Genomic DNA, 13,603 nt, shown 5'->3' on the forward strand with positions numbered 1-13,603 from the left:
GATTCGGGTCATGATAGAGTGGTAACAGAGCTTAGGCTAAACGGTTTCACCATTACTGGTCCAAGTGTTAAGTAGAGTCCCACAAATCGATATGATAACATCCGTATCTAATCGTCGGGAGGCTATAGGACATTGTTAGGAATTAATTCACTATTTTTGTTTCTGATCATGCACTAATTTTGATGAAAACCTTTAAATCCTATTTTTTCACTCTTTCTTAGATGGCGAGGACGAGATCTACCTGGGAAAGACGAGGACACCCTGTGCTTATAGATAAATCCCTATCCCGGGGTAGGGATCGAGGTTGACATAAAGGCTGGGGAAGAGCTCAGGCCACAACACTAGTGTTAGAGCTTGATATAGAGTTTGAGCCTCAACTAGCAGAGGAGGATCCAACCCAATCTCCACCTAGATTTGTGGCCACGCCAGTGTTATAGAATACTCTATCTTGGATCCTCAAATACATGGAGAGTATGACCCACGTAAGGACATTACCTAGAAATTCAGCCGGACCCCAGGTTCGAGAGGAGCCTCAGATTTTAGAGCAGGTAGGGAAACAGTATGATCTAGCCCAAGTTCTATAGCCTACTACTATAGTTCCCCGTCTGGTGATTCACCCTATTCCTACAGTCATTCAGCACATGGCAGCTAGACCGGTTATGACTGTAGAGGAATAAAAGTTATTGGAAAAGTTTATCAAAGTGGCCCTTCTCAGGTTCTCAGGTGCCGCGAGCGAGGATGCTTATGAGTTTTGGGTTAGTTGCTAAGAGATATTGTATAAACTCGAATTGGTGGAGTTTCACGGGGTTGATTACACTAATTTCCAACTGGATGGACCAGAAAAGTAATGGTGGAGGTCTTATCTTAGCTGTAGACCCATGGGATCGTCGCCAATAAAGTTATCCCAATTCTATGAGTCTCTCTTTAAGAAGTGTGGACCCCATAATTTAATAGAGAGGCTGAGGGATGAGTTCATAAGGATGGTACAAGGATCGATGATGGTCATAGAGTATGATTCTTGATTCCATAAGCCCTCTAAGCACGCTACCATGATTATGTCGATAGAAGAGGAGCAGGTAGGCCCATTTGTCAGAGGGTTAACATTTCCTTTGAGGTTGTCTATAGATCAGAAGGTTATATTGGGCTATTTGTTCTCAAAGATAGTATATCATACTTGTAATATTAAGGCTATACATCATGAGGCCTATAGAGGTAGCGGTAAGAGGCCTCGGCACCAGGGCAATTTTAGTGGATGCTAGTCATATGGTATAGGTCCTTTTTGTAGAGTCCATCCATAATAGTATCCACCTAGTAAACCAATTCACGCAGTCGTACATCTTACTAATGGGTATCAGTAGGTGCGGGCGATCAGAGCGGCCAGAGGGTAAGACTTATTGGTATTCAAGTCATGGTAGCCATTGAGGTTTAGCTGGTACATCATAATGAGGCTAGTTCTGGGGTTCGTTCTATGAGTATGGTATGATAGGCCACTTTCCTAGAGAGTACACTTCTATTAGCCATTACAGATGGTAGAGTTAGAAGGGTTTCCAAGGTCAGCAAGTTTAGGCCCCCAGGGCCCAGTTTAGTCGCCTAGAGAGAGTGTGCAACTGGTAGAGGTGATTCTCAGGGAACTAAGGGTGGTCCCCAAGAAGGGGTGATTCTCAGCCTGCCTATGATTTATTTGATCTGAGGTATACTTACTCGTATGTTTTTGCTCATTAAGCTACTTGATGGCATGTTTTATGTGAACCATTATTTGTGCCTCTATGTGTAGCTACCCCCATAGGTGATTCTTTAGAAGTTTATCGAGTTTATCGATCTTGTATGGTGACTATCTTAGGGTATGATACTAGAGAGGACTTGATTGTGCTAGATATGGTAGACTTTAGCTAGATTCTAGGCATGGATTTTGTTGTCTTCTCATTATGCTGTTTTGGATTGCTTCTCCTAGACCATTACCTTATGTATATATGGTATTTCTTCTGATCCTGTAGGTAGGTGCAGTTCGTCATGTACCATGTTGGGTGATATCCTTCCTCAAGGCTCAACGGTTAGTGGGAAAGAGGAGTCTAGCCTATCTTACTTATGTTTGTGACACTAGTGCATATATTCTTTCTATTTATTTTATTTCGGTGGTGCGAGAGTTTTCTGATGCCTTTACCACATATCTACTTGGTCTTCCTCCTGAGCACGATATTGATTTCGATATTGATGTTGAACTGGGTACAAAACTAGTCTCTATTCTACCGTATCAGATAGCTCTAGTTGAGTTGATGGAGATTAAGGTACAGCCTCCAAGACCTTTTTTGTAAGGGGTTTATTAGGCCCAGTGTGTCTCCCTGGGGTTCTCCTATTCTGTTCGTGAAAAAGAAGAATTGTATGTATATTAATTATAGGAAGCTGAATAAGGTGACCATCAAGAATAGGTAGCCGATGCCGCAGATTAATGACTTATTTTACTAGATCTAGGGTGTAGTAGTGTTCTCTAAGATAGACTTGAGGTCAGGGTATTACTAGTTACAGATTAGGGAGTTAGATATTGATTTTGGCATTGACTTTGAATTGGGTACACAACCAGTCTCTATTCCGCTGTATTGGATGTCTCTAGTTGAGTTAAGGGAGCTTAAGGTACAGCTCTAGGACTTCTTGGGTAAGGGGTTTATTAGGCCAAGTGTATCTCCCTAGGGTGCTCCTATTCTGTTCGTGAAAAAAAAGGATCGTACCTTACGTATATATATATTTATTACAGGCAGCTGAATGAGGTGACCATCAACAATAGGTAGCCAATGCCACAGATTGATGACTTATTTTACTAGATCCAGGGTGCATCAGTGTTCTCTAAGATAGACCTGTGGTCAGGGTATCAACAGTTATGGATTAGAGAGTTAGTCATGTCTTTTGGGTGGACTAATATTCCCATAACATTCATGTATTTGATGAACCATGTGTTCAGGCCCTACTTAGAATCCTTTATCTTTGTATTCATTGATTACATTATAGCCTAATCCGAGAGCAAGGAGCAGCATGAACAACACTTGAGGATAGTACTTCTGACCTTGTGGGATCAGTATTTGTATCCCAAATTCACTAAGTGTGAATTTTGGCTTGATTTTGTGGCATTCCTAGGGCATGTGGTGTCCAATGATGGGATTATGGTAGTTCCAAAAAAGATAACGACAGTTCATAATTGGCCTAGGCCCACTTATCCTACCGAGGTTTGCTAGTTCATCGAGTTGGCACGGTATTACAGATGGCTTATAGAGGGGTTTTCCTCTATTACAGCGCCATTGACTAGATTGACTAAGAAGAATGTTCCTTTCTAGTATTCTAACGAGTGTGAGGCGACCTTCTTAAAGCTCAAATCCTTGTTGACTTCAGCTTGGATTCATACTTTTCTAGTTGAGAACTAGGGATTTATAGTGTATTGTGATGCTTCAGGTGTTGGCTTGGGTTGCGTTCTAATGAAGTAGCATAGAGTTATTGCACATGCTTCCAAGCAGCTGAAGGTGCATCAGTAGAACTACCCCACACATGATTTAGAGTTGGTGGTGGTGGTCTTTACATTAATATTTGGAGGTATTACTTGTATGGAGCCTAATGTAAGATTTACACTAACCACCGTAGTCTTAAGTACATATTCAGCCAGAAAGATGTTAATTTCAAAAAGCGCAGGTGGTTGGAGTTGCTGAAGAACTATGATGTCACTATTTTCTTATATCCGAGTCAAGGAAAATATAGTGTCAGATGTTTTGAGACGAAAGGGAGTGAGTAGGGTAAGTTTGGAATTCTTATCAGTTGAGGAGCGACCTTTAGCTTCGAATTTTTTTTGCCATAGCTAATGAGATTGTTCGTCTTGATATTTCTGAGCCGGGCAGGGTACTTGCTTGTATAGAGGATAGGTCTTCCTTGATGGAGCAGATTCTGGCACAGCAGTTTGAGGACTCACAACTGATGGTGATTCATGATATGGGACTCAGTAGAGAGCCTAGAAAGGAAACCTTAGATCCAGAGGGCATTTTGAGAATTAAGGGTCGTATCTGTGTTTTTAGAGTAGGAGATTTAGTTAGGCTCATCCTTCAAGAGGCCTATTATTCCAAATATTCTATTTATCCCAGTGCGGTGAAGATGTATCGTGACCTACAATAGCATTACTGGTTGTATGGGATGAAGCTAGTTATTACAGCTTTTGTGGCTCAGGTTAGTTCGAGCATTAGAGGCCAGGTAGGTTGACCCAACGACTACCCATTCCAGAAAGGAAGTGGGAGAGAATAACTATGGACTTTGTAGTGGTTTTACCATGTACATCCCAAGGTCCTGATTCTACTAGGGTCATTGTAGATCGATTGACCAATTTTGCTAACTTCTTACCTGTCCAGACTACCTACACTTCATAGAGGTTGGCTCAGATTTACATCTGAGAGGTAGTTCAATTGCATGGGGTACCATTATTTATCATTTCATACCATGGTACTCAGTTCACTTTGCATTTCTGAGGGTTTATACAAAGATAGTTGGGTACCCGAGTCGATCTCAGCATAACTTTCCACCACAGATCGATGATCAGTCAAAGAGGACCATTCGGGTCTTGGAGGACATGCAATGAACTTGTTTTATTGATTTTGGGGTCAGTGGGATCAGTCCTTGTCTTTGGTAGAGTTTACATATAATAATAGCTTTTATTCGAGCATTAAGATGGCATTTTTGAGGCATTGTATGGTAGGAGATGTCATTCCTAGTGGGCCGGTTTGATGCTTTTGAGGTTAGGCCTTGGGTCATTGATTTACTGCATGATTTTATAGAAAGAGTTTGTATGATCCAGGAGAGACTCCGTACGGCCCAGAGTAGGTAGAAGACTTATGATGATAGGAGGATTCAGCCTTTGGAATTTATGGTTGGAGACCAGTATTCATACGAGTGTCTCCCATGAAGGATGTGATGAGATTCAGGAGGAGGGGTAAACTTATCCTCAGGTTCATCATCCCTTTTAAGATCTTGAGATGGGTAGGGGAGGTAGCTTATCCCCAACATAATCAAGTATTTACCCTATATTCCATGTTTTTACGTGCTTCAGTGGAATTTTGTTCAGTTTGACAAGTCCTTAGCCTTCGAGAAAGAGCCTATGGCTATTTTGGATAGGCAGGTTAGGAAGTTGAGGTCTAAGGAGATTCCATTAGTGAAAGTCTAGTAGAAGCATCATCCCATCGAGGAGGCTACTTGGGAGACCGAGCAGGACATACGGACTCGATAACCTCACGTTTTTGAGCCACCAAGTACCTTTCTTCCTTGACTTTAGAGGATGAAAGTCCTTGTAATAGTGGATGTTGTAATGACCTCTAAGGTCATTTTTGTGCTTTTACGTGTTCTTACCATTTTATCCCTTCTCATAACTTCTAAATAGCTCTTATATATTGTTGGGAAGGTGGCACGCTCCTCAAGGTGTTTGGTTGAGTGTTGAGATGGTTTGGCCATTTTTTAGGCTTAAGGATTGAAAGAGTTGACTTTAGTCAAGACACAGAGATTCGGGTGTCGAATGGGAATTCTAATGGTTTCATCTTCTCCAGAAGTTCCAGTTTGGTTTGGAAGAAAGGTTGGTTTGGGTTTTTGAATCTTCGTTTTGAGTTTAGGTGGTTTTGCCTTTTTTACTTTCATTTTTGGCCACGGGTTGACTTCAGTCAACAATTTGAGTAAACGGGCTCGGATGAAAATTACTTCAGCACAGTTAGCTCCAGAATGCCAAGTTTGGTCTAGAAAGACCTCTGTTTTGGTTCCCAAGGTGATCAGAGTGAGTTTTGGCCATTTGTGCATTTTAAGTGTTTTCTTTGAAAAATCTTTGACTTTGGTAAACATTTTGTTGAAATGGCCTCTATTGGGAAATCAGTCAATTTCGTTGAGTTTGGAATACCATTTTCAGTTGTGTAGCATAGCTTCTTTGCATCAGCAGGATTTTGAATGAGTTCATGGCTCCATTGAGGGACTTTTTCCCGTTGGTGAAATTCGCGGAGGTGAACTTTTTTGTTCTCTACGTTTGCGGAGGCCAACCTGTTTATACTCTGTGTTTGCGGAGCTTTTCTCCATATTCGCAAAGGCCAAATGGGGCCTAATAGAGAGGTATTTTAAGACTCGTTGCCAACCCCTTTCCTCTCATTTTCCACATATCAAACTCTATTTTTGAGAGAAAATCTTGACCAATTTCAATAATTCTTGTTCCAGTGAGTTGAAGGTTCTTGTGGAAACATTCTGGGACCCTTTCTCATCATAAAAACCTTGTAAGTTTCGCTAAATTCTTTGTTTCCTAGCATTTTTTACTATACTAGGACTTGAAATTGGTGGGGTTGTTTGAGCTCTTCTGGTACTCAAAATGTACCCATTTTTGGGGCACAAGTTTCTTGAGTAATTTGGGACCTTGTGACAGAGTTGATTTTTGATTTCATGCACAAATCTCAATGTTAAATTATTACTCAATTTTATTTCCATTTTAATTAAAATAATATGGGTATCGTTGGCTTTATTTTGATGTGTTCTTCAATAATTTGATAGAGTGTCATCGTTCGGAAGTGGCCTAGAAGGGAAAAGCGAAGGGTAATACTTAGGTTTAGCGGTTCATTGTTTTGGTTTTAGCTTTGAGGTAGGTTATGGCTTCCTCTTCATAGAATTGACTTGATTAGGATTGATATATTTTGGGTGGTAATGTGTGATTAGGTTGGTGATTTAGGTGTTGATATCCTATTGAGTATTTTGGAGCCAATGATCATCGTTAGTATATGGTTTGGGTTTTAGCCGTCTGATCCTTAGTCTAGGTGATAGCTTAACTTGTTTAAATCATTTAGAATACTTAGAACCTGCTCCTAGGTGATGTGAACTTACGATGCCTCTTGTTTTACTTGTTTGGTTTTGGTTGGCCACTTGTTATAATTTTTGACTTATGCTTAGGGATTATTTGCTTATGATGTTGAAATGTTGGTCCCAAGGCCTTGCTTTTGGTACACCAGAGTCGCAGGTTAGTGGTATGGTGTCTTTGAAGGGATATTACCCGTCTTGAGTGATATATGATTTTGACATGCTACTTGTCTTATTTACATCATCGGTGTTAAAAATCTTTTTAAAAGAAAGAACAAAAGATGAGATTAAGACTTTTGGTTGAAGAATAAATATGAGGAATTTAAGGAATATGGTCATATATAATTTATGGTAGGTCATAGTTCATAAGCTTGAAGTATGATTCTGGACGACCCTTTTATTGACTTTGGGCTACACTTTATGTCACGACCCGACCTACGTCCTAGTCGTAACACGGAGATTGAACCCCGAAGGGCTCCAACCAAGCCTCTTGTACATATCATAAGCATACATAAGGTGAAATATAAAAGCGAAAACATCATAAGAGAGTCTAAAACCATAAATAGAAATCTAAAAATGTATTATGACAACATAAACTCAAACATATGTCCAACTAGATGCCTCTAAACATGAGTATGGGCGAAGGCTAAGACATGTCCCTAGCTCAATACAACATGAGAAAAAGTCTTTTGAAAAGAAAACAGTAACCAACTTGATACTATTCTCTGGTCAATAAGGACTCACCACAACACCTTCGGATAGGAACACCTACTAGTTACGTGGACTATAAGGATCTTCAACCTCAACCCCTACATTATGAGACAATGTAGGCAAAAAGTATGCATTAGTACGTTGGAATGTACTAAGTATGAGGGCTTAACATGCAATGTAAATCATGGAATGAAAAGGTCAAGTAAATCACATGATAGGGTGGAATATGAAAAGTCATGAGGAAATTATATTGACAAAAGCATTTAAAAACATAAATTTAAAATCATAACATACTTAAGAGATCATACATATGTGGGATAGGAACCATAACCGACAATAAGACCATGCGAGATATAACATGGAATCCGATGATCTCCACATCGAGAAGGGGGAGGCTACTTTGCCAAGGTATACTCCTAATCATGAATATGTGCAATTTGTGGATCCACTAGCTAGGCCATAAAGGCAATCCTACGGTGGCACGTAATTATGAGACAAGAGACTTTATATAAGGACCCCTTGCTTCGAGCCCCCACCTCAAGTCCACATTCGGTGCTAAGTCAAATCTCATGGAATACTTACATAACATAAGATCATAGTTTTATATATCATAGTTTTATATATCATAGTCATGATCATAGGATTAAAATCATAGAGTAGCTCATTTTCATATCGTACTTGAAATGTGAGAATTTTCCCTTTCATCATTATAATTATAATTGCATAATTCATATTCTTAGGCTTTAGGTCGCCTTACTTCATAACTTGCATGAAAAACCATAATTTGAGACATTCTTATAATTCATGATAATAATGGAAATACATAGTCATAATTCATACTTTGAAAATTCATAACCATAACTTGTACTTGAAATTAGGGTATGACATGAATGCATGATCAATTTACTTGAAAATCATGAAATTAACTTGAAGATATGCATGATCATAAACTTTATATCAACCCATACATAATTCACATATATAATATCCTTTAGAAGTATAATCAAAATACTCATAATTTACATAATGAACCCTAGAAATCAAAATAGGAGAATTTATGGAAAAACTCTTCAATTTAATTAAATATTCATCAATTTATACAAAAATAGTCTCATGATCATGCTTTAAATCAAAATTCATGCAATAGGAATAGAGATCATAAAAACCACAAAAAATATCATGCTTTAATTTGATAGAAAACCTTGAGAAATTGATTGGGCTTCATTGATCAAAGGATCCATGAATCAGTACCCAGATACCTTGAGTGAGAATACCAATTAATTTGGAAGAACTTGAGAATTTGATAGAAAAATTGAGTGAGTTTTCTTGAAGTCTTCAATGAAAACCCTTGAGAGTCCTTTTTGTAGAGAGAGAAATATTTGATAGATAAATTATCGAAGAATGAATAGAATTAGAGGTTTAGGTTAATTTCTAGAGTTGAAATAGGTCCTAAAAACGTCTAGGTTCACTAACTAGTAATTTGGGAAAAGTCTAAACGCCCCTTAAAAAAACTCAATTTGGCTAGAGGACCTTCCCAGGTCCGCGACACGGACCTTTCGCGATCACTTGGTCGGAAAACTGTCCCCAGGTCCATGATGTGTTCCTATCGCGGACCACACTATTTTTTGGTTTCTTTAAAAATCCTTCTTCCGATCTATGTGTCCAAAAAATCCACTAAGACCATTTTCCCACATGGACATAAGGACACTTTGAAAAATGCATAGAATGTGAGAGAAATTATTTTCATGAATCATGCATGCATATGATTGACATATAGGGCTCAACTTCCCTTTCTTACCAAACTACATTAACCCTTTTATAGGTGAAATCTTCACAAACACCATATCATCCACATCAAATTCAAGCTCTCTCCTCCTAGTGTCTGAATACGGCTTTTGATGACTTTGAGACATTTTCAATCTCTCCCTTATGAGACTTACTTTCTCCATTGCATCAATTACCAAATCTGGACTAATCAACGCCCTCTCAGCAACTTTAAACCACCCCACTAGACACCTACATCTTCTCCCTATAAGGCTGCAAAAGAAGCCATTTAGATGCTAGAGTGATAACTATTATTCTAGGCGAACTCAATTAATGGAAAATGGTCATCCCAACTTCCTCTAAGGTCAATCACACATGACCTTAACATGTCCTCCAAGGTTTGAATTGTTCTCTCAGCTTGGCCATCGGTTTGAGGATGAAAAGTAGTTAACTTGACTTTAGTGCCAAGACCTTTTTGAAATAACTTCCAAAAATGTGATCTAAATTGAGTACCTCTATCCGATATAATCAACAAAGGAACACCATAAAGTTTCACAAGTTCACAAATGTACAACTTAGCATAGTCTTTGCAACTATAAGAAGTTATGACCAGTAGAAAATGCACCGATTTGGTCATTCGGTCCATAATGACCCAAATAGAATCATGTTGTCTTCTAGTACGAGGTAAACCCGTGACAAAGTTCTTATTCACATCTTCCCACTTCCATGTAGGAATTTCGATTACTTGAGCTAGACGTCCCGGCCTTTGATGTTTAACTTTCACTAGTTGGCAATTAGGACACTTAGCCACGAACTCCGCTATGTCTTTCTTCATGCCCTTCCACCAATACACTTCCCTCAGGTCACGATACATCTTGGTGGATCCCGGATGAATTGGATACCGAGAACTATAAGCCTCATTCAATATCAACTCTCTTATTCCATCAACATTTGGAACACACAACCGACCTTGGTAATGTAGTACCCCATCTTCTACTAGGGAGAAAGCCTCAATGGAATTTTCGGCAACCGACTTCTTCAATTCGACCAAAATTGGATCATTGTCTTATTTGGCCTTGACGTCTGCTTTAAGAGACAATTCCAAACCATTATGTATAAGAACGCCTGCATCATTGGAATCAACCAAACGCATACCTAAACGTGCCAATATATGGACCTTTTTGACCAATTCTTATTTACCTTCCTTAACATGTGCAACACTACCCATAGACAACCGACTAAGAGCATCAGCTACAAAATTTGCCTTACCCGAATGGTAGAATATGCTCATGTCATAGTCTTTTAGGACTTCAAGCTATCCTTTGACTAAGGTTTAAGTTCTTTTGACTAAACACATATTGCAAGATTCTATGGTCGGTAAAAACATTAACATGCACCCCATAAAGATAATGACACCAAATTTTCAATGCAAACACAACTACCGAAGCATCAAAATAAACAACAAACCCATCTGAACCTTCGGGCATCATCAAAATAAGAGCCAACCATTGAAATTTTTCCTTTTTTGTGTCAACTTAGTTAAAGGTGAAGCAATAGATGAGAACCGTTCAACAAATCTTTTGTAGTATCCAGCTAAGCCCAAGAAACTTCTAATGTCCGAAGGAGATAATGGTCTAGTCAAATTTTTAACTGTCTCCGTTTTCTTTGGATCTACTTTAATCCCATCATTGGACACCACATGGCCAAGAAATGCAACCTCTCTTAGCCAAAATTTGCACTTACTAAATTTAGCGAATAGTTTCTTTTCCCTTAATGTTTGCAATACAATCCTCAATTGACCCATATTATCTTCCTCATTTCAAGAGTAAATCAAGATGTCATCAATAAACACCACTACAAATATATCCAAATATGGCTTGAAAATGTGATTCATCAAATCCATGAATATAGTGGGAGAACTTGTCAACCCAAATGACATTACTACAAATTCAAAGTAACCATATCTTGTCCAAAAAGCAATCTTGGGAATATCACACTCTCTTACCCACAATTGATAATAATCGGAACAGAGGTTAATCTTAGAAAAACAGCTTGTTCCTTGTAATTGATCAAACAAGTCATCTATCCTTTGGATTGGATATTTGTTCTTTATGGTGACCTTATTCAATTACCTATAGTCTATACACATTCGGAGTGACCCATATTTCTTCCTAACAAATAACACGGGAGCACCCCAAGGTGAAATATGTGGTCTTATAAAACCCTTATCCAACAAATCCTTCAATTGTTCTTTCAACTCCTTAAGTTTTGCCGAAGCCATACAGTAAGGAGGAATAGAGATAGGTTGGGTATCGAGAAGGAGATCTATGCCAAAGTCAATCTCTATTTTGGGAGGAATATCGGGCAAATCATCGAGAAACACATTGGAAAACTCATTAACTATAGGGACTGACTCAAGAGTAGAAGTTTTGGAATCAATGTCCCTAACTGGCACAATATGATAAATGCATACTTTGAAAATCATTTTTTTGGCCTTAATACATCATATGAATCGACCCTTAACCACTGAATCATTTCCCTTCCATTAAAGAATAGGATTATTAGGGAAGTGAAACTTAACCATATGAATTCTACAACATATAGATGCGTAAGTGTCATGTAACCAATCCATATCAAGAATGATATCGAAATAAGTCATATCAAATTCAACAAGGTCACATGGAATAACTTTGTGCAAGACCCATATGGGACAATTTCTATAAGCTCTCTTAGCTAATACTGAGCCACCAATGGGAGTATAAACCGAAAAAGGTTCTATTAACACTTCGGGGAACACATCAAACCTCATAGAAATGTAAGGAGTAACAAAAGACAAATTAGTACCCGGATCAAGCAATACATATATATCAAAGTTACAAACTCATAACATACTCATGACCACATCAGGGGACTCATCAACCTCTTGCCTAGCATGAAGAGCATAGAATTGGTTATTGTGTTGGCCACCCTTAGGTTGAGCTTCGGCGCCTTTTTGCCCTTCACCTCCTATAGGACGACCATCTCCATCTTTGTTGGCTTTAAGAGGGCACTCAGGTCACTTATGGCCCATCTTTCCACATCCATAACAAGCATCCATTTCTATTAAGCACCTTCCTCCATGACGCTTTACATACTTTGCATACCTTGGAATAGAAGGCTTACTAGAATTTGCACCTCCTTCTCCTTGATCTTTAGCTTATGGCCTTAATGAGAGAGTCTACTGCTACCAACGGTCCTAGTGTTGGAGAACCAACATTCATACTAGGCCCTCTTAGAATCCCTTATTCTCATTTACTTGAGCTTTTCTCCTTCAATTTGTTCAGCAAAAGTCATGAGCCGAGATATGTCCATATCCTTAACAATCGGTGTGACATTCCTTGGCAATAAAGTCAGACACCCTCAATATGAATTTACTTATTTGGGCCCATGGATCGGCAACCATTGAAGGAGCATACTTGGATAGCTTAGTAAACTTGAGGGCATAGTCCCTCATCCCCATATTGCCTTGTCAAAGATTTATGATCTCCAACAATTTAGCCTCCCTTAACTCAAGAGGGAAAAAGTGATCAAGGAAAGAAAGTTTGAATGCTTTCCATTCGACAAGACCTTCATCCACCCTCTCCGGCTTCCATTGAGTGTACCATAGTTGAGCAACACCATTGAGTTGGTAAGCCGCCAACTCCGTTTTTTATTCTAAAGTCATCCCCATAATACTAACTATCTTGTAGACCTCATCAATAAACTCTTGGGGATCCTCATCGACCTTTTAGCCATAAAACTCCAGAGGATTCATTTGTGCAAAGTCCCTTACTCTTGAGGCTAGAGTAGGAACATTAGGAGGAGCCACAACACCTTGGTTGGTCATTACACTTGCTAGCATAGTGATAGCGGTTTGGAACTCCGCATTAGTCACTTAGTCCAGTAGAGGACCATTCTCTTGAGGAACCGGGGGATCTTGGGCTTCATGAACATTCTCTCCCCTAGGAAATGGTGGTCTTCTTGGAGCCATTTTTATGAAAATCGCAAAGAAAGACTATTAGGGAAAAGAAGTCTTAACGTAAACTCTATAGCACGACATGGATCATGAAAGAGGTGATAATTCCTAAATGCCTCATAGCCTCCTACTCATAAGTGTGGCGCACGTCACACCCATGAATAAGACTCTACTTGACGCGGCATATTGGATACCCTAGGACACTTGGAAAACCTTATGCTCTGATACCAAGTTTGTCATGACTTGACCTAAGGCCTAATCGTAACATGACAATCGAAACCCCGTAGGGCACTAACA

Source organism: Solanum dulcamara, chromosome 2 (assembly GCF_947179165.1).
Source record: "Solanum dulcamara chromosome 2, daSolDulc1.2, whole genome shotgun sequence".
Taxonomy (NCBI): Eukaryota; Viridiplantae; Streptophyta; class Magnoliopsida; order Solanales; family Solanaceae; genus Solanum; species Solanum dulcamara.